General features: G+C 30.7%; 1 protein-coding gene across 5 annotated transcripts in view; it reads left to right on the forward strand.

The window, feature by feature from the left end:
* LOC142317350 (uncharacterized) overlaps positions 1–20,560 on the forward strand; it is a 119,072-nt gene that overhangs the window by 18,344 nt on the left and 80,168 nt on the right. The window contains exon 1 of one of the 5 annotated variants that reach the window (XM_075353835.1): positions 13,147–13,394. The exons of the other annotated variants lie outside the window; for them this stretch is intronic. The gene's annotated coding sequence lies outside the window, so the exon portion shown is untranslated. Of the gene's footprint in view, positions 1–13,146; positions 13,395–20,560 lie in introns of those variants that run through there. 5 annotated transcript variants of the gene reach the window in all.

Consider the following 20,560-nt stretch of genomic DNA (forward strand, 5'->3'; position numbering starts at 1 on the left):
TTTGTAGCGTGTGTGAAAAGGACCATGCCCGACCGGGATTCGAACTCGGGACCTCCGGATGAAAAGCCGAGACACTACCACTCGTGCCACGGAGGCTGGCTTAGAAAAGGAGATGACTTGAAGTACGTATTATTCTTTTTAAAAGAAAATTTGATGCGGATCCTACATGACTTCCTTGTACGCCTACTAAATTACATATACACATTTTAATACAATCAGAGATTAATAATCGATATAAATAAAAACGTAAACGTTTGTTTGTTCAACATCTTAAAACTCCGAAAATTCTTCACCGATTACTTCGAAATTTTGAGACAACGTTGAATTCGAATACGCGCGTGTTTTATATACCTAAGATGTCACATCTGTGATAGGTAAAAACATGTTTTTTTTTAAATACAGCGCTCTGTTGGACGTAAAAGCAACTCGCACTATACTAAATACTTTACGATTACATTTCAATGTTTCCAATATGTGTGTCCGCTATAGACTAAAAAACTACTGGACCGATTCACGTGGGGGGAAAAGGTAAGAAGGGGAAAATGGAAAAAAAAACTGGGAAAAGGAAAAACGGGAAAATGAAGAAAAGGGGGAATATAAATTGGGGAATGGAAGGAAATGGCGAAAAGGGTGAAAAGGAAAAGGTGAAATTTTATGAAGTTCCGTAATGTTCATTTTCTTAATGTTTTATCAAACTTTCAATTGTGCTCATTTTATATATATATATATATATATATATATATATATATATATATATATATATATATATACTCAAATCTACTAATAGTGAAGCATTGCCGGATCTGTTAGTTATTAATAAATCAATATATTTAAATAAAAATAAAAAAATAGTTAAAAAAGTTAAAAACAGTTTTTTACAATCAGGGGTTAATAATTATTGAATCAATATATTTAAATTAAAAATAAAAGTTAAAAAAAGGAAATAAAATGATTCGAACCGATATGCCTTCCCCTTGAACGACCCAAAAATTTCATTAATTAAAAAGTTATTTGGCTGTAACTCTGGAACCAATGAAAATAAGTACCACTTAAGATATATCGTTGAAAGGCTCTTCTTAATGAGGGCTGATTACTGCAGTTAAGAAAAAGTCCAAAATCCATTTTTTTTTTTTAATTTTGGACTTTTTTAGTCACTTTTGGTTCACTCGATTACAACTAAAAGGGAAGGCGCACAACTAGATGTTACAGCAGTCCTAAATCCGATGTTTCAAGATCCTGCGACTAATAGGTTTTGAGTTATGCGAGATAGATACGTCACGCCGAACTAGTCAAAATGGATATTTCCGCTGAAATCTGAAAACCGAAATTTTTCGCGATCCCAATACTTCCTTTACTTCGTACAAGGAAGTAAAAATCGTAATTCCACGGTCAGCCGCGAGAAAAGGAAATGAAATGTTTACAATTGACATCGCATATTGTTTAACATTTTCATCAACACATATTACGTCATTATTTTTAATAGTATATATTTATAAATCAGTTGCCAAATTTCGACATTTAATTGTGATTAATGACCGATTATAATGTTCTGATTCATACAGAAATCTTTCCCTTTACATTTAAACCTCTATGTACCGGATGATCATTTGAGTTACCGCATTTAAGGTCTATTTACGCGACAGAAGCTGCAGAATCCTGATTTAGGACCCAAATCACTAAGAGGACTGAAGATCATCCAGCAAAAAATCAGAGTTCCATACAAAAGACCTGAGACTCAGGCGAAGAAAGTGACTTGATGGTGAAGGGGCGAAGGACAACCTCCTGTGGAGCCGTCATGCGTCTGCACTTGTGTGGATGGGCGACGGTGATGAACCACGGGGACTCTGAACCCCTGGACCCTAAAGGTACCTCCTGGGTCCGCGCAATGCTTAAACTGCAGAACCAACCCGGAGGAGGCGAAACGGTAAGATGGAGGTTTAGTCGGTAGGGTGCGGGTACATAGGCTCTTAATAACATCTAGCCGAACCCGTGCGAATCCGACACTCCCCCCATTTACGGTGGTTGCGTAAATGGCGTTTCTCACACTCATCTATAACAAAAAAAATATCTATTTACGCACATCACTGCCGTGTCAGATCAGTATCACTGTTATCCTGATCGATCAGCGACGCCAATTAGTACTGCAGTACGTACTGTGTGGTATGTACTACAGATAGATGTCGGATGCGTGTGAATCGGCATTACTGATCGAATACTGATACTGAACCGACACGGCACGATGTGTGTAAATAGACCTTTATTATTCAACAGCTATCAGTTTTACCGTATTTCTGTTTGCAGGCAAGTATACCGTTCTCGGGGGAACCTTTCTAAAGTTATTTTCAAATTGAATGGAACCTACCCTCTCCGCTACACCTACCCCAACTCAAGAATCTTATATGGCAATGGTAACATTTAATTCCATTAATTAACAACTCGAAAAAAATAATGAATTTTGGTGAAAAGAGAATTAAAATCCGCCCACCCGTTCGCTCGGTATGTGCAAAAAGCCATTAGGGGTAGTACTTTTTTTAAATTTCAATCCAGCAAAAATAACTTAACTACAAAATTACGTTATATTATTTATTAAACCGTTTAAAATAATCGTAATCTGTGGATTAAAACTGTGAAAATTATTTTTTAAATTACCAACACAAAATTTCACTCTTATATGTTTTATAAATTTTCAAGGATTGAAAACTTATTTTTTTTTAATGAGACGATGTAGCTTGTGACACCTTATTGGAAGGCCCTTTGAATTATAAGTAATTTAGTACAAATATAATAAAAATTGGTTCGTTGGTATTTAAGTTACGATTAAAAATGTGTTTTTTTTTTTAGGTTACGTTGGAATACAGTGATACTGACCCAAAGCATTAGGTCTGAAATCGTCCGTTTGTGTTAGAAATATGGGTTTTAGGTTTCCCAAGCATTGACAAAACGAACCAGTAAACACAATATTATTACATCAGTTAAACATACAAAAAACCAATAATAACCTAACCTAACCTACTTCTTTGCTGCCAACATGTTGAAAAATTGATCATCTACTTATAACAGGTTATAATTTTTTGCCAATTATTAAGATCTTAGTTTCTACGATAAATTTTTGCAAACTGTTTTCTTTCATATTGTATGTAATTAGTGGCAAAAAGTATTTATTGTATTTATTTCATCATGCTATATTTAAATTGTTGTGTTCTTCAGTTGAAATTGACATCTGGTTTGTGTTGTTGTTCTACCGTTTGATGACATTTCATTTTTTGTCTTTAGTAAATTTGTCTTGCAAAGATGACTTACAATCTGGAAGAAAGGACTTGACTACTTTTTACATATGAAGAACAAAATAAATGTACAAGAACTGTCCGAGTATTTAATGAACGGCATCCAAATAAAAATGTTTCACACTTACACTGTAAAACTTGTAAAAAAATTCCAAGAAACGGGATCTGTCATGAATAAGAAACATGCAGGGCAAAATGTTTTAGACGAATTAACTTTGGTTGAAAATCTTGGGGAAATGTAGTAGCAAATCCTCAGAACTCAATTCATAAATATCCCGTGAATCTGAGGTTTCTTATGGTTTTGTTTTCACTACATTAAAATTGAATAAATTCTTTCCGTATACAATTCAACCGCATCAAGAACTGAATGACAGAAGGTGCTTACAGAAGGATTGAATTCTGTGAAGAAATGATTCGATTAATGCCGATCCAATGATGAATTCCCCTTCTTTCTTTGTTAATAAACATAACTGTGGATACTGGAGCGATGTAAATACTGGTGTTTTCAATTTTGGAAACACGTAACATCCTGATAAAATAAATGTGTGAGCAGGGATTTACGGTGATAACATAATCAGTCCGGTATTTATCAATGGGAATTTGAGAGGTATTTGCAGTTGCTGGATGAAGTTATTCACCCAAAATAATAATAATAATAATAGTCCATGCCTTACAAAATCAGTTAGATGGCAATGGAAATATGTTACTTAACGAAGACATGCTTCACTTTCAGCAAGATGGAACACCTGCTCACTGTTCACTTCCAGTTCACAATGGTCGGACCGAATGTTTCCTGGCAGTTGGATAGGTAGAAGAGAAACAGATGAGTGGTCGGCAAGATCTGCTGATCTCACACCACTGGCATTATTTTTTGTGAGGTCATTTAAAATCAATAATTTATAAAGAAATTCGTGCTAACATACAAGAGTTGAAAAATAAAATTGTAAGAGCATGTAGGGATGTAACTAAAGAAACTTTAATAAAAGTAAGATATAGATTTCAACAAAGACTTTATTACTGTTTACAGAAAAATGAGAACCACTTTTAACAAATGATTTAAAAATTGATACTTTTATTTTATTGAGGAAAAAAGCGTTTCATTTATTTTTTCTTAAGGTCTGCTATTCTTAAAAAGCTTATTAACAAAATTAACTAATCGATGATTTAAGATTTATTTTTTGATTAACAATTATTAATTTACAAATTAGTTTTTATTTAACCATTAAGTTTATCTAGTAATAAATTTTTCAACGTGTTGCCAGCAAAGAAGTAGGTACCTTATTATTGGTTTTTTGTATCTTTAACTGATGTTATAATGCTGTGTTTACTGGTACGTTTTTTCAATGCTGGAGAAACCTAAAACCCATATTTTTAACAAGAACGGACGATTTCAGACCTGATGCTTTGGTTCAGTAATACTGTATCGCAACATAACTTTAAAAAAAAAACACATTTATAGTCATAACTTGAATACCAGTATAGCAATTTTTATTTAATTTTTACCAAATTACTTGTCATTCAAAAGGCCTTTCAATGAGGTCTCACAAGCTACATCGTCTTATTTAAAAAAAAATAAGTTTCAACCCTTGAAAATTTATAAAACATTTAAGGGCAAAATTTTGTGCTGGTAATTTTAAAATAATTTTCACAGTTTTAATCCACAGATTATGATTATTTAAAACGGTTTAAGAAATAATATCATGTAACTATATAGATATTTTTGTTGGACTGAAATTTAGAAAAGTACTACCCGAAATGGTTTTTCGCACCTACAGAGCGAAGGGGTGGGCGGATTTTAATTCTCTTTTCACCAAAATTCATTATTTTTTCGGGTTGTCAATTAATAGAATTAAATGTTGTTATTGCCATACAAGATTTTTGAGTTGGGGTAGGTGTAGCGGAGAGGATACGTTACACCCCTTTGAAAATAATTTTATAATGGTGTCACCCCTGAAAATGGTATACATGCCTGCAAACAGAAATAAAATGGGACTGATATCTGTTGAATAATAAATGCGGTAAATTTTCAAATGATCACTTGGTAGTATGAACTATTATTTAATTATTTGTTGAAACTTGCTTTACGCTACTGCGTGAACGGAACGCAGTAGTGAAGCTGTTTAACCTTGAAAGGGCACTGACTGTTTTGATGGAGGGGGTACCTTACACAGCAATGGTAGAGTTGTTGACAGTGCTTCGGCAAGCAGTTCTGTCAACAATTAATTGTTAATATTAAACGAATATTTACAACCAGTATTACTTTTTATTAATTTATTTTGCGACGAAGGTCACATCTTTTTCCATTATGTTTTTATTTTTTTAATGAAATTAATTTTACACCGTACCATAAATACCATACAAAACCGGAAATCGAACCCTGAACGTTTTATCCGACAGTAATGTCCTCTCGCAGTTATTTTCATATTGTTTACTATAATAAAATTAATTACTCTATAATTTTTCTGCCAGTTTTATTATATATATCTTTATTACAATATATATATATATATATTTTGTAACCTCCCGATCTACCGTTAGGCATTCTTCAGAAGATGAGATGAATGATTTGTTGTAGCGCGTGTGAAGATGCCATACCTGACCGGGATTCGAACCCGGGACCTCCGGATTCCGGTCAGGCATGGCATCTGAATGCCTGACGGTGGATCCGGAGATTAAAAAATATATATACTGCAATAATTGAAGCTAAGTATATAATACTGCCGATTTAGTAGAAAGCCATGTGAATAGTGAACTAAAAGAACGGAGTGCAGATGTCTTCAGATGCAACGTCGCCCTCACACTATTAACATATATAACAGTTAAATAAATAAAAACTATGTATATGTCTCCGTGTGCGAGCGTCCTCCATTATTCTTCTAATTCTTCTAATTACATAACATTCAAAACTTAACAATCCACCTTTTGATTTCATTGGCCCAAAATGCGTACGAGAAGGGTAGTTTAAAAAACGTTTATTGTATTAGAAATTATAAGGTCAATTGACATGATTAACTAACACAGTTAAGACATAATATGTGTGTTTCAATGGCAACAGACACAAGTTTCTTGTTATTATTTTTTTACTACTACCGTTTTGGTAGACTAAAATTGGACATTTTATTTTACGTTTATCAGATTAAGTCTATCACGTCTCCGACTTATATCCGGAAAATTCTGAATCCGAATTCCACTAATTATTTACGTAGCAAAATATTTATCTACCGTATTGTCATATGAAAAAAAAAAACAACAATAATTATAAATTTCGGCGTTAAAAGATGAAATAAATATAGAACTTGCATAATACATATAAAAAAGAAATGAGTTAAATCGCTATGTTCGTAATCCAGTCGATTTTTACTTTCTTATTAGAAGTAAATACATTCGCAAGTTGCTTTTTTTATTTAGTTTTTAAAAAAAAAATTTATCTCGCAGCTTATGGGAACCCATCGATTAACAAAAATTTCAAACCGTAATTTTTAAAAAATATAATACATATATCAAATAAAACAAAAACAGTAAATGACAGTCAAAATTGCAAGAATCCCTGTCTAGGTGACCCAATTAATATTTAAAAAAGGAAATATTCAAACTACTCGTATTTAAAAAGACCTGCTTCCAGAAGTTAGAATAAGATAACAAGTGTCAAAAGACTTAAACGGACTTCTTTATCTTCAATAAAAAAGATCCAAAATTCTCCAACCCCTGCGCATGCATTCCCGTGTTTGCGCGCAAGTACAAGATAAAGGAGAGTAAATAATTTTTCGCTCAAGCTGCAGTGTAATACCGATTAGTTACCATATCTAACTTCGTACGGGTGCTGTACAATGTTCAACCCTGCGGCTCATTTATGCCTTAATCGTATCTCTGATAAACATAACAAAAAAAAATAACACATTTTATTATTTCTTAATTTCAAAGAAATAAAAATTTTAAAAGATAATTTTATAAGATGCCAAAAACATTATATGTACGAGGCCCCGTAAAATATTATTGATGCAGACGATTATTAGTTTTGAAAGTTTAATTCATTTCCTGTAAAAATGTTATGGCTTCCAATTACTTTCCTATAATCTTTGTTTTAATGAAGAAACAGCCTGTGGGTGTAAATGCAGAACAAAGCCTTTTCGTGAGCGGACAGTCAAGGAATTTATAATTTAAATTCACTGTCTAGCTAATTAGCTTTATTTTTGTTATGAGTTTATAACGAAAACATGTATACTTATCTTAGCAGAATAATAACATTTTCTGAATGAAACTGAGGAAACACATAGGCGGAAAGAGTGGTAGCGTCTACGAAAAGTTTGGGTTTGAATCCCAGTAAGATTTAGTCGTTTTCATACGATACAAATCTATGAACGAGAAAAATAAAAGCGATTAACTGAGATACTAGCGCATTACGTCATTATTTACCACTAGCTGTGAAATTACATTACTAATATATATATATATATACACACACAACATGCTTCACTCTCTTTTAATTATTGTATTTCATAAGATTAGGTTTTTTTTAACAGAACAAATAATTTAAATGATTTTTTTATTGTGGTTGGTATATAATAAGTAGAATACAGCGGAATTGAGTAATACGTCACTCAACGATGCATAAAAACAATGGCATAATTACCTTTAAAAATATGTGAAGTTATTATGTTTATAAAATATATATATTTAGAAAGCGTTAATGAAAATCATTTAGCTATATAACATTTGTACATATTAATTGAAGATGCAGAATATTCAAGTTTTTTTTTTTATAATTAATCATTAAAAGTTCATTAAATAGTTTTGTAATTTCTTAAAAAAGTTATCGGGAAGTAAAATGAGGCTCTTGTAAACTCGTATTGTGCAGCAAAAAAAAATCTAGTTCTGGTGAATAATTATTTAGGAATGTTACTACTCTTTTCAGTACAAATAACACACATTCTTTCATTTAAACGAATGAATAGAAAACATAAAAAAAAAATAAAATTATCTGTAACAATATTTTTATGCTTATTTATGATTGCGAAAAGTGAACATTGTTTCTCTACAAATTATTTTGTAATTTAAATACACCACTTTTCTTTAAAAATTATTCATGTAATTTGTGATAAAATTGCTATAATTAAAGATTGTTAATTTTTTATCCGTTCGATGGCATAAGTATGTTTGCCTGTTAAACAGAAGGCCCCGTGTTTGATTCAGAGTAGGGTCCCTCCTAATAACGAATCAACCTTCAATGTAGTTACTGATGATTTTATTTACTGATCCGACTTAAAAATTAATATATCTAAAATGAGATATGATAAATTTCATGTTGAAAACCTCTTTCTAACACATGAAATACACTTGGCTTACATCAGTAAATTTATATACAATAAAGTTTACTTCCCTAGTTAATGGCCAAATAACCTATATAGCCAAGCATATAACGCATTTCATTTTTATTTGTTTATTTTTGCTATTCTGGTTCGCAACTATTTAGAACTATTTGGATACATTGTCAACAGATAAAGACAGTAAATAATTATTAATTTATTTTGTAAAAATAAATGAGTGTAAACTGAGTTCTAACATTTTTAATCTAATAAATAATTTGAATACAACAAATGGGAATTATTGTTTCAAAGATGTAATAATATTAATTAAAAAAATAAAACTCACTTTGTCAATAATAACAGACGTCTCATACAAAAGATATAAACTGGATGACGTTAACAACTGGATTAGGTTACGTTAAAAAAGAGTGAATATTAACTCGAGGCACTAACTGAATGCGTATGCGTAATCAATCTATCTACCGACAATTTCCCGCCAGTCCAGTACTAGAGTTCCTGGCTTGATTAGTTATTTCTCTGTTTGCACTCATTATGTTTGCCTGTCTTCCCCCCACTACGGCGCGACCGCCATCAACAGACATCTTCTAACTAGTACTTTTAACATTTAAGTAATGAAAAAATTATTCCATCTAATTTTTTTTTTAACTCACCATATCTGTTTACACTGTCTGTCTTCTCCCCACCACGGCGCGACCGCCAACAACAGACATCTTTTAACGAGTACTTTTAAAAATTAAAGTAATGAAAAAATTATTCCATCTAATTTTTTTTTTTTTTTTTTTTAACAACACCATCCAGCACATAGGTTGTCTAATATTAAATTAGTTTTACTATATTGTTATTGTTTATCAGACTTGACGAACTTATAATTACATAAAATATTAAAATATCTTTAATAAATGTGCACTAAAACAGCCAGCGTTATAATGACATTTTTACTTAATTAATTATATCTAACAAACTGTTATGTATGTAATCAAACTCATTTCGTACATGTCAATACAGACCTGCAAGCCCATCAATAATTTTTGTTTAGTGTCACTATTATTTTTTTTTTCTAATCAGGAATTAAAAAAACAGGGCATCTTTTATGACATAGATTACAAAAATCATGAATGGTACGTAAGGAGGTAATGATTAATATTATTTCTAAAGTTCAAAGTTAACATATCTAACCGACTTCCATATTTTACAGTTCAGCAACATTCAATATTCAAATCAAATGGATGTGTGTGTACGCGCGTGCATACACGTACACGAATCTACTTATAAATGAACTTTAGTATACACGTAAAGCCTAATTTAATTTTATTTAGATCTTTTAAAATATAATTCTTTGTTTTTAAATAATACTTGGCTATCAATGAATGAAACACTTTAATCCAAAGATTCTATTAAGTGACATGAAATTAGATTTTGTTGGGTCTCATTTTCATTTTTATAATCTATTTTGTCACCTCCGTAATATAAAAAACAAATGATTTACTGAAGGTTTTGGGTTCTATTCTCGGCTTGGACACTAGCTTATATGTTTAATGCTTGTTTGAATATTGGCTATTAAAAAACGGTTACTCAAACGATTTTGTCCGGATTTTTTCTCAGCTTGGAGACAGTTCACATATAATATGCTTATCCGAGTATCGTCTTTAAAAAACACTATTCATGATCTTAAAGCCCCGGGATTGACTCTTGGTCGCTACAAATAATTACTTGCGTAATGCTTCTGTCTCAGATTGCTTATATTCATGTGAATATTAATTACGGAATCGATTTGTTCTTCACAATTCAATTTTATTTACTTAAGTATCATCTGTAAACAAGTTTGATTAATATGTTGGAAAGAACCGATTGAAACGCTGAAGGTCTCGGGTTCGATTGTCAACTTAGACATCAGCTCACACATATACAGTTTAACCAGATTAAAAAAACTAAATGTATTGGGTTCCACTCTTTGAATTAGCGAATTTTTTTTTAATATCCTCATTTTTAATTTGCATATAAAGATAACAAATTCAAAAATAAATAAATAAAAATAATCAGACGGTGAAAGCGAACGAAAGCGAAAAGTTGAACGTTTTATCTGATATTGTTGACTTTATTTAATTATTTTATAAAATAGCAAACTCAATTCTGCTCTATTCTGGGATGTATTAACGTGGTAGCCTGTCTAACCTTGAACGTTGAACGTTTATACTTAGATGGAGTGAGGAAGGGTTACACAACATTACATAACAAAGAGACGCAGGCCAGACAGCGCGGCAATTAACGGTTATCGTCTTCACGCATTACTAAAACAAATATTCATAATCTGTTCGTCATTAATAATTAATTAATTCGATTGATATCATATTAATATCTATTTTTTTTTTCTCTTTAATTATGAAATGAAGAGGATGTAAAAATATTGAGTCATGTTTTTATTTTCAAACGGTTTATTTTTTTAAACACAGAATCACATGTTATTAAATGTTATTAAATCAAATCAATATGATATTATTAAATCTATCGTTACGATAGATTTATTAATCTATCGTAACGTACGTATTTAAAAATTTGACATTGCAATAGTTAAAATGAAATATTTGAACAGACACAGATTTAATAACTACTATGTCAGATAGTTTATTTATTGTGCGTAAATAACAAACGGAATAAAGTCGGTTTTCGGCTGTAATAACGCACTCAACAGTTTCTAAGAGGGGGTTAATAAAATCTTTCTCTCTCTCTCTCTCTCTCTGTGTGTGTGTGTGTGTAGCTTGAAGTACATTATATTAAACTATGTTCCCCTTCAGTGATCCTAAGCTTTCTATGAAATAATTACTGTTAAAATTTTTTTTTTTAATTTCGTCCTATTTTAACGAAAATAATAAATATTTCCATCAAAACAAGTACCGTATACTTTGAAAGTAATATCTGCGCAAGCATATGTGGTTCTTCATATTTAGTTTATTTTTTATTGCATTTATGTGCATATGTTAATATTTTTATCTCACGTATTTTCCAAAAATATTTTTTCTTTAAATCTTTTTACCCGATAGAATCGTGGCACTTTCTAATTTAACCATATTGTTGCACATTCCTCAGCTTTCTATATATATATATATATATATACACACACACACACACACACACACACACAAGTATATAGAAAATATATTGATGTAAAATAAAAGTATATATATATTGGTTTGCTTGGCATTTCTCCCGCTACCACTCCATTCGGTCGCCCTAAAGCATAAGACCGAATGTCTGTGCCACACACGGCAACTGAACCTCGAACAGCTTAGCGACCAGTCCACCATTTTATAGCGCTTGGAGCCATAATAATTAGCTGGTGGTCAGCCGTACTCAGGGTTAGCTTCCCACGACAATGCGGTAAGAGTTTTTTCCTTAAGTAAACTACGGATGCCGGTTGACAAAGCAACTGCATCCAGGAACTCCCACACGTTCAGACAATGCAGCCACACATATTCACTCGCCTTCTCCTTCGCCCTCCTCGAACACTGGTTCAGATAATTTTGGTTCGAAAATGGATGTAGGGGTGACCATCCGGGAGGGTATGAACCCAATCATTGAAGAGTTTTCACAAGCCGGGGGCAGGCCTGGTAGCTCTGCCCCATTGGCCCATGCATGATGTTTTAACGGAATAAAAGGGTTGTTTTCCTATTTAGCAAACCCTAAGAGTACCAGTGCAGCTACCAAGGAGAGCTTATTGCCTCGTCTAGAATTCCTCCGAGCAGCTTTCACAGCTCTCGTGAATGGTTTCGAAAATATTGCCTCAAAGCTTAAGGAAGTAACCGTAGTTCAGAAACCGGCCCCGGCGCAGCCGCATAGGTAAACTGAGGTGCTTAGAGGCATATTTAATTACTATTTGAAACTTAATATATTTTCAAATACAGTTATAAAGAATACCTGGAATGTAAAATCATTAAACGTTAGTTAAAACCATTCAGGTGGCAATTAACAGCTTAGAAAGTAGCATAGTTAAGTATACCTGATTACATTTTTGAAGTCATAACTTCTTTTTTCAGAAAATCTTTGAAATTTATTTAAGATAGTGCAATTTTAATTGAAAATAATAAGGATTAAAGCAAAGCAAATCTAATTATCAATTAGAAATTCTTATTTTTTTGTAAAAGATTATTAATTAAATTAAAAAAATTTCTATTTAAATAAATATATCGAAAGTAGTTTAAAAGTATAGAATGTAAAAAACTATTAACTCAAAAATTGAAACTAAATGATTCAACATTAATAATATAAAAAGATATCTTTAAACAATTATAGAGTTGAAGAAAAATGTAAGTACGGTAACTTTGTTGTTAGTAGTGACGTAATGTTAGTGACGTAGTAGTAAAGTAATCTTTACATTAAAAGCGTATATTGCGTAATTGTATATGGAAGCTGATGTGTGATCAGATTCTGCTTTCGTCCCATACCATTTGGTTCTTGCTGCAATCTGTCAAAGCAACTGAATGTGTCAAAATATGTACTGTTACATTGAAGAAAAATTATATATGTTTATTAATTGCTTCCCCATTATCTGTGTAAAAACCAAAAATAAAACTTATATTTTAACTTATCTAATACGTACAAGTTTTTGATAAGTTATTAATCTAGTATCAGTGTTATTAATGATTAACGTTGTCATATTCAATAAATTCCATTATACATACAGAGCCGTAGTTAAAATTAATAAAATTCTCTAGCGTATTCGCTGTGTTAAGTAGTGTTCTATATGAATCAACAGTTTAGGAAGACTTCTACATATAAACATATAAACTACGTAAGTACTTCTGATAATAATATTTTATATTAAGAAAAATAATACACTATTAAATAATGTTATTTGGACGTAGGTTAATGTTAATTACGTGAACGTTAATTTATTAGCAGAATTGTGAAAATTTAAAAGCTAAACGTTTTGACATTTACACACTTATAAAGCTTTAAAAATTACCATTTTTAGCTTAGCCAAATATGTTTTTATTCTTGTAATTTAAGTTTAAACTGTATAAAATTTATATATATAGATTACTTTATAAAAATACAAAATAAAAATGCTTAAGTACCAATAAAATTGAAGAGGGGGTTGCTGATTCTTTTGAAGACTAATTTTTGTTTTTTTTAAATTAGAAGACTATTTTTTTTTCTATTTAAATGATATAATTGCAAATTATTATTTCTTTTAAATATGAGTATTTTATTGAACTTCTGTTTTTTGTTTTATAAAAGTTATGTTTTTGTTAATAAGAAAATCTTTTACCTGTGTTTCCATTTGGTGATTAAGTAGCTATTTATTTTAGAAAGGTAAATTGCCTTTGTTGTTCAGTATCAAATATTTTACTAACATTTTTTTCACTTTTATAAAACATACATTAAAAAATTAAAAGGAATATAATGTTAAAGTTGCAGAAAATATTATTTAGTTTTATATATCTTGTTAATGTATCAAAGTTAACAGTGATAACCTTTTTTCTTTGAAAACATAAACTTTTGAACAGAATTTGATGAGATTTAAAATTTTGACATATTTTTAATTGTTCCTGTGGTCATGTTCAATGACTGGTACTGCCATTGTTTCATCCTGGATTCAATTGATGTTATTATTGGCAATTTTTTTATATTAGCAAACATCTCTTTAGAATGTGGTTAAACATTATGTCGGATTTAAATGTGTATTCATTGTGGACATTGTTCTGTTTTTGTGTATATATATTTATTAAGAGTGTTGTCTTTAGTGTCTGTGTACCTTTTCTTCACTTATCCCATGTTATTGTTTTTACCTTTTTGTACATTAATTCATACCATCCTGTTTTTTCTTAATTTTCTTCATGTGAGTGGTCTCATAAAGCCATTTCTTCTTTGTTTTTTGTGTTGCTCTTCTTAATTCATTATTCAGTTTTTTCCACGGTCTCTTATCTTCATTATATTTCTTGTAAGACGAAGAAAAAGATAATAAGTTGGTAACCTTGGCTTCCTTAACCAAACCGATGATTAGTGTTTTATTGTTTTTTATGGAATTTTTCATATTCACACTGAATTCATTTGCTCTTTGGCCTTTATTTATTTCCTTCAATAAAATAAATAAAAGAAAAGTAAATAAATACTTGTATTAAGAGCCTTTTCACAAACATTTAGATATAAAGTATTTTTACTTAATAGCTTTTTCTGATTTCATGAAGAAATATGGTTAACTTCTTCAGTTACATTGATAAAGCTATGTTTTAAAATCATATTTATTGTATTTGATTCATTTTAGATTATTTATTTTTATCTTTTGAATCAAATCTTATCTTTCAGTACTTTATATCCCAAACAAGCTGTTTATTAGTTAACCAGCTTATTATAGTCTATAAAATTATTATTAGTCTGTAAAATTTCACATATTTATTAGCCTAATTGTGTTTATCATTTTACAGCATTAAATGTATAACTGTGAACCTATTTCAAAAATAAAGTAAACTGATTTATTTTAAGCCAATTAAATGTCAGTCACAATATATAATTAATTATCTAACTTTTTTTAACCGTTTTAAATAATGTTATTGAACTTTTCATTTTATTTTTGTTAAGGATGTCTTACATTTTCTTTAATTTTAATTATTTACATCAGCTAGTAAAATTAACTATTTCAGAAGCATATTATTGTAAATTACCATTATACAACCAGTGTTACAATGCATATTACTTAGTCCTAGAACAACCACGAAAAAAACAAAAATATGACAGCAAACAGTCTTATTATAATATAATATTGATTAATATACATTATGTAGCAGTTATGTTGTCAAGAGCAAGAAAAATACAATATTTGCACTAAACTACAGTTAATTAATTATATTCTATTAAACTATATTTAAAATAATTCATCAACATCTTCCTATTAGTATTTTAGGATATGATAAAGTAACAATTTTAAAAGTCTTAATTATGAAACATTTGTGCATATATATTACAAACAATAAAATCATCATTATAATTAAAAGTGAATAATGATAATGTCTTACTTTATTATGCTTCAGTTTCCATTTTTAACAAATGGCTGGCCTTTTTAAATATCTCTCCATCAATTTATTTTCAACAAAATTGTAAGATTTTCTTTTACAAAAGTAATAAAACCAAAATGGTTGTAATTATTACTTTAGTTAATAAACTCTGAATTATGTTTATTATTGTTTGAGGTGTACAAAAAGTTGTACTTAAATTATTTGCATTTCCATCTTCTAAATTTGTATTTTGTATATACTTAATATATTTAGCATCTTCATAAATTTGTCTTACTTTTATTTCATGTATAAAAGTTATTCTTTTATTTAGAGTGTTGTGGGAGGTGTCTGAAAAATTTAGACTGATTCAGGACATCAAAATTTAAAAAAAAGTTCATGTGGAAAAACAATCCAAATCACTTAATTTTCCCTCTTTATACCATTTTTTTTTCAATAAAAATTTATATCTTAAGAATGATTGTAATAATTTAATAAAATTTGGTGTATGTGTACTCAATAACATCTTCTACTAAATAATTAACTTTGAAAATCCAAAACGGCAGCCTTTTAACTTCTAATCATTAATAGCCCCATAGATATTTGTTTTATTGAATTATGTTGTATTAAATTAAAATTAAGCCTCTTATTATAAACAAAATTGAAATTTATTTGTTCAGATTAATCGCCAAACATTTTCACTTTTATTTGTTTAGATTCACTTAAACAATTTCATCTGTAACAGGTAAAATTGTTTAAGCGGATCGTAAAATTATGTAGTCTTAAGATTTTGCACTTGTTTTACTAAAAATAAAAATAATAATTAATTATTTTAAATTCACAATAGTGAAGGAAGAGAAAATGAGCACAAAATTGTCAGACTGCATAATTTTGCAGGACATTTTCCTAGGATGTTACCTAGGAAATTCAGAGTATTTTCCTAGGTTGTTTTGTTTATTCTAGAGACATTTTTTAGTAAATAGATTTTTTAAATGTACGAATGACAAGTTCCAGCTGAAATAACTGTGGTCTGCAGTTGGCACTCATTCATTTTAACTAAATCAGGCGTGAGATACTGATAAGCGATATTACTCTTACATCGCCCATTATTTCTGTTAATAAACATAATCTTTAATAGATAATATCTGAATAGTAAAAAGCTTTTTGAAGTTATAATTCAAGGAAGAATAAGTCGATCCAACTGAAAAAGAAAACCAGATAATTTAAAATAAGTCCATATTAAAAGAAAAAACAGTTTATATTTAATTATATGAGTATGTAAAGTATGAAGTAATTAGCCGTTTAACCAGAACCTGGAACCTTGAGGCTCAGGTCAGCCCAGACAAATCCTGGAGCCAACTCAGGGGCTCCTCGGGCTTCCTGGGGCTGTGAGGCCTACCCTATAGCCACAAAGCTTGCTTTGGTCACCATTCCCATCTACCCAGAGAGCTCCACCCCCTGAACCGTGCAGTGTACGTTATCTTCATGGTTGTGAGAATAATACCGATAAATAATAATTATAGTATTCAGGCTGTATAGAAACCTGAAAAAGAAACTAAATTACAAAAGATAGAATAATAATAACTACGGTAACTAATGCGGTACAAATACCCAGTTACAATTTTGAAAATTATAAAATTGTGTGGAGAGTTATTATAATAGCATCCCATTGCACCTCCCAAAACAGTGCCCCAGGAGCATTCCATTTGTTACCAGTTGATGGTGAAGATTGGTCTAGCCTCTCACGAGGTGTTTGCGTAACTCATCAGTCTAGCCTCACACACAGTTCCCACAGGAAGCCCATTATTGTTAAACAGAAATTATTTTAATTTATTTAATATTATTTTATTTTATTTAATGTAAATTTAATTCTATTATTTTTATAAAAATATAATTAGATTGATTTGAATCATTCAGTTCAAACCCGGTTTACACAGTGATAGAAACGCAAACACGCGTTTGAGTTTGCAAAAATAAAATATATATATTTTATTTTTGAGATCTTTCGAGATGAAATATCTAAAAACCTTCTCATGCCAAGAAACATGGCTAAAAATTTGGCTGCGATTGATCAAGTAGTTTTTTTTGTTTATCCCAAACAAACAAAAACCCTCTTTCTCTTATATAATAGTATAGATTTATAGATACCCATTAATTTTGATTTTACATAGTCTGTTATGGTTACAAACTTCTTCTTTTTAAAGTCATTTTAGATCACTTCACACAAGCAATAGTAGAGTTGAAGAACAGGGTGTTTGCAGTCATTCGCATACTATTTCTTATTAACTATCCAAATATAATACTCATAATATAAATATTCATGTTGAAAGGAATTAATCAGTTGAGAATAAATAAACAAAATCTAATTATTTACCAAGAAAAATCCTATTTTGCCATATTTCAACTCATCACAGTTAGAAAACCTTGTGAAATAGTATAACTGTAATTTAGTCTAGGACATTTGTGATCACTATCTTTGGATCACTTCAGGAAATGTCTTTCAGCATTTTCTGATGTATTTTGGCTGTCAGATCGGTAGATATATGAGGTTTGTAAGTAAAGTAATGAGACCGGTTCAGAAAAACTTTTTATTTACAATCCAATTATACATGGACTCTATCACCTTTGAAATAATTCTCTTGGGAAGCCATGCAACACTTCAAATGGTTTTTCCACTCTTCATAACGGTGTGGGAACTCAGAAACCAGAATATCCTTCAGAGAGTCGGTTACATTTTTTAAAATGTTTTCTACTGTTCAAAAATCCTGTCCTTTGAGATGCTTTTTAAAGTCGGGGATAGGAAAACGTTGCAGGGAACAAGTTAGGTGAATAAGGTGGTTGAGGAACTATAGGAATGCTTTTTTTTGTCAAAAACTCATTAAGTGTGACAAGGTGCATTCTCATAATGCAGCATCCAGTTGTTTTTGATGGCTGGTTTCATGCAAGCAACTCTTTTCTGCAGTCTTTCAAGAATTTCTTTGTAAACATATTGATCGACTGTCTGTCCTGTAGGCAAAAACTGCTTATGGACAATGCCATTACTATTGAAGAAACAAATTAGCGTGGTTTTGATTTTTGATCTGCTCATTTTTGCTTTTTTTGGGACATGATGAGTTTGAAGTGTGCCACTCCTTGCTATGGCATTTTGTTTCTGGGTCGTACTCAAATATCCAAGATTCATCACCAATAATAACATATTTTTAGAAAATCAGGATCGGTTTCAATTCGCTCTAGAAAATCACGTCACACTTCCACCCTGTTGTTTTTCTGTTCAACAGTGAGGTTTTTTGGGACCGATTTTGCACAAACTTTTTTCACGTCCAATTCGTTTGTCAAAATTTGACGGACTATGATATGCTTCAAATTTAATTGTTCTGCAATCATTCTGACGATTAATCGCCGGTCGTACCATATCATGTCTCTGATTCGCTCTACATTATCGTCACTTTTTGACGTTAACGATCTTCCAGAGCGTGGATCGTCCGCAACTGATTCTCGGCCATCTGAAAATGCATTAAACCATCTAAAAACTTGGGCTCGTGTCAGAACGTCATCTCCATATGCCCTTTTCAATTTTGGTAATTTTTAGTAGCATTCTAACAGAGTTTAACGTAAAACTTGATCGGAGAACGTTGCTTATAATTAGTATCACTCATTTTTGTAACACAACAAAAACTCGTTTCACAAAACTTTGTTTACGTCTCACGGGGCAACAATAAACTAAAGGTATTAATACCTAATATAAATCAGCTGTTCATATAATTGTGTTTACTAGTAACTTGAATTTACTAGAAACTTGCTTACTAGTAACTTTATTTCAGGTCGACCGTCTCCGAGGTGTTTGGTTAATTGAAACCCGACTGAATATACCCAATTTGAATATAGTATTCAAATCCGTTTAAAAGTAACTGCCTTTACTAGGATTTGAACTTTAGAACTCGACTTCAAAATCAGTTGATTTGCGATGACGAGTTCACCACTAGACAACCCCGAGGGGTAGGTGCGCGGTAGGCCTGAGTCTATTTAAGACTACACGTTTACCGGTTCACTTAGCAATCCTTTGCAATTTTTGTTACACCCCAGTCTTGCCAATGACTTCTTTTTTTTTTTTTTTTTGAGATGAAGGGCATCGACTGTGTTAGTCATTTCGCCCTATGATAATGGAAATTTGTAGCATATGAAAAAATGCCATGCCTGACTGGGATTCGAACTCAGGACATCCGGATGAAAGGCTGAATCGCTACCACTCCACCACGGATATCAGCATTTTAATTGTTGATGCGACTGTAAATAAAAAAAAAAAACGATAGGTTATTACAAATTATGAGAAACTTTTTTTCTTTCCATATTTTTTGTTATTTGAAAAACTTTTAAAATGTTTTGTTCTGAAACAATACGCCTTTATTTCTTTATTTTATCAAATTTATTTTTGAATAAAATCATATTAAAGAAAAAATCTTCAAAAAAGTGGAATTTAAAAAAATTAAATTACAACTATTTTTGACAACTTTTAATCGATTATTAAAGTATCATCAACAGATATTGGGGGAAGCTGATACGGGTGGAAAATTTTACATATATAAGAAAAAAAAAATTGTAATAAAATTTAAAAAAATATATTTGTGAAATACTAGAAAAAATAAAACATTTGTTCGTTGATTAAAAACTTTAGACAAAAATATCTATGTTAAGGCTTACTAACATTTGTTTTTAAAAATAAAAATTCTGGAAAGAAAAAACTAATTTCTTTTGTGTTACTCATGTTATGGTGGTGTGGGCGCGTGTTAACCGTACAGTATATTACAAATTATGATGTGTCAGCAGTTTGTACGTGATAAACTAATTTGGGTAGTGTGTATGCCAGTTGTCATCCAGCAATATGTGACCTTCGGCAAGTGTTTGAAAACATGTTAGTTGAATTTTATATTACTGTTTTTTTTTCTTGCAATCATCCAAGGACAACAAA

The sequence above is a fragment of the Lycorma delicatula genome, chromosome 1, assembly GCF_047948215.1.
Source record: "Lycorma delicatula isolate Av1 chromosome 1, ASM4794821v1, whole genome shotgun sequence".
NCBI classification, from domain to species: domain Eukaryota; kingdom Metazoa; phylum Arthropoda; class Insecta; order Hemiptera; family Fulgoridae; genus Lycorma; species Lycorma delicatula.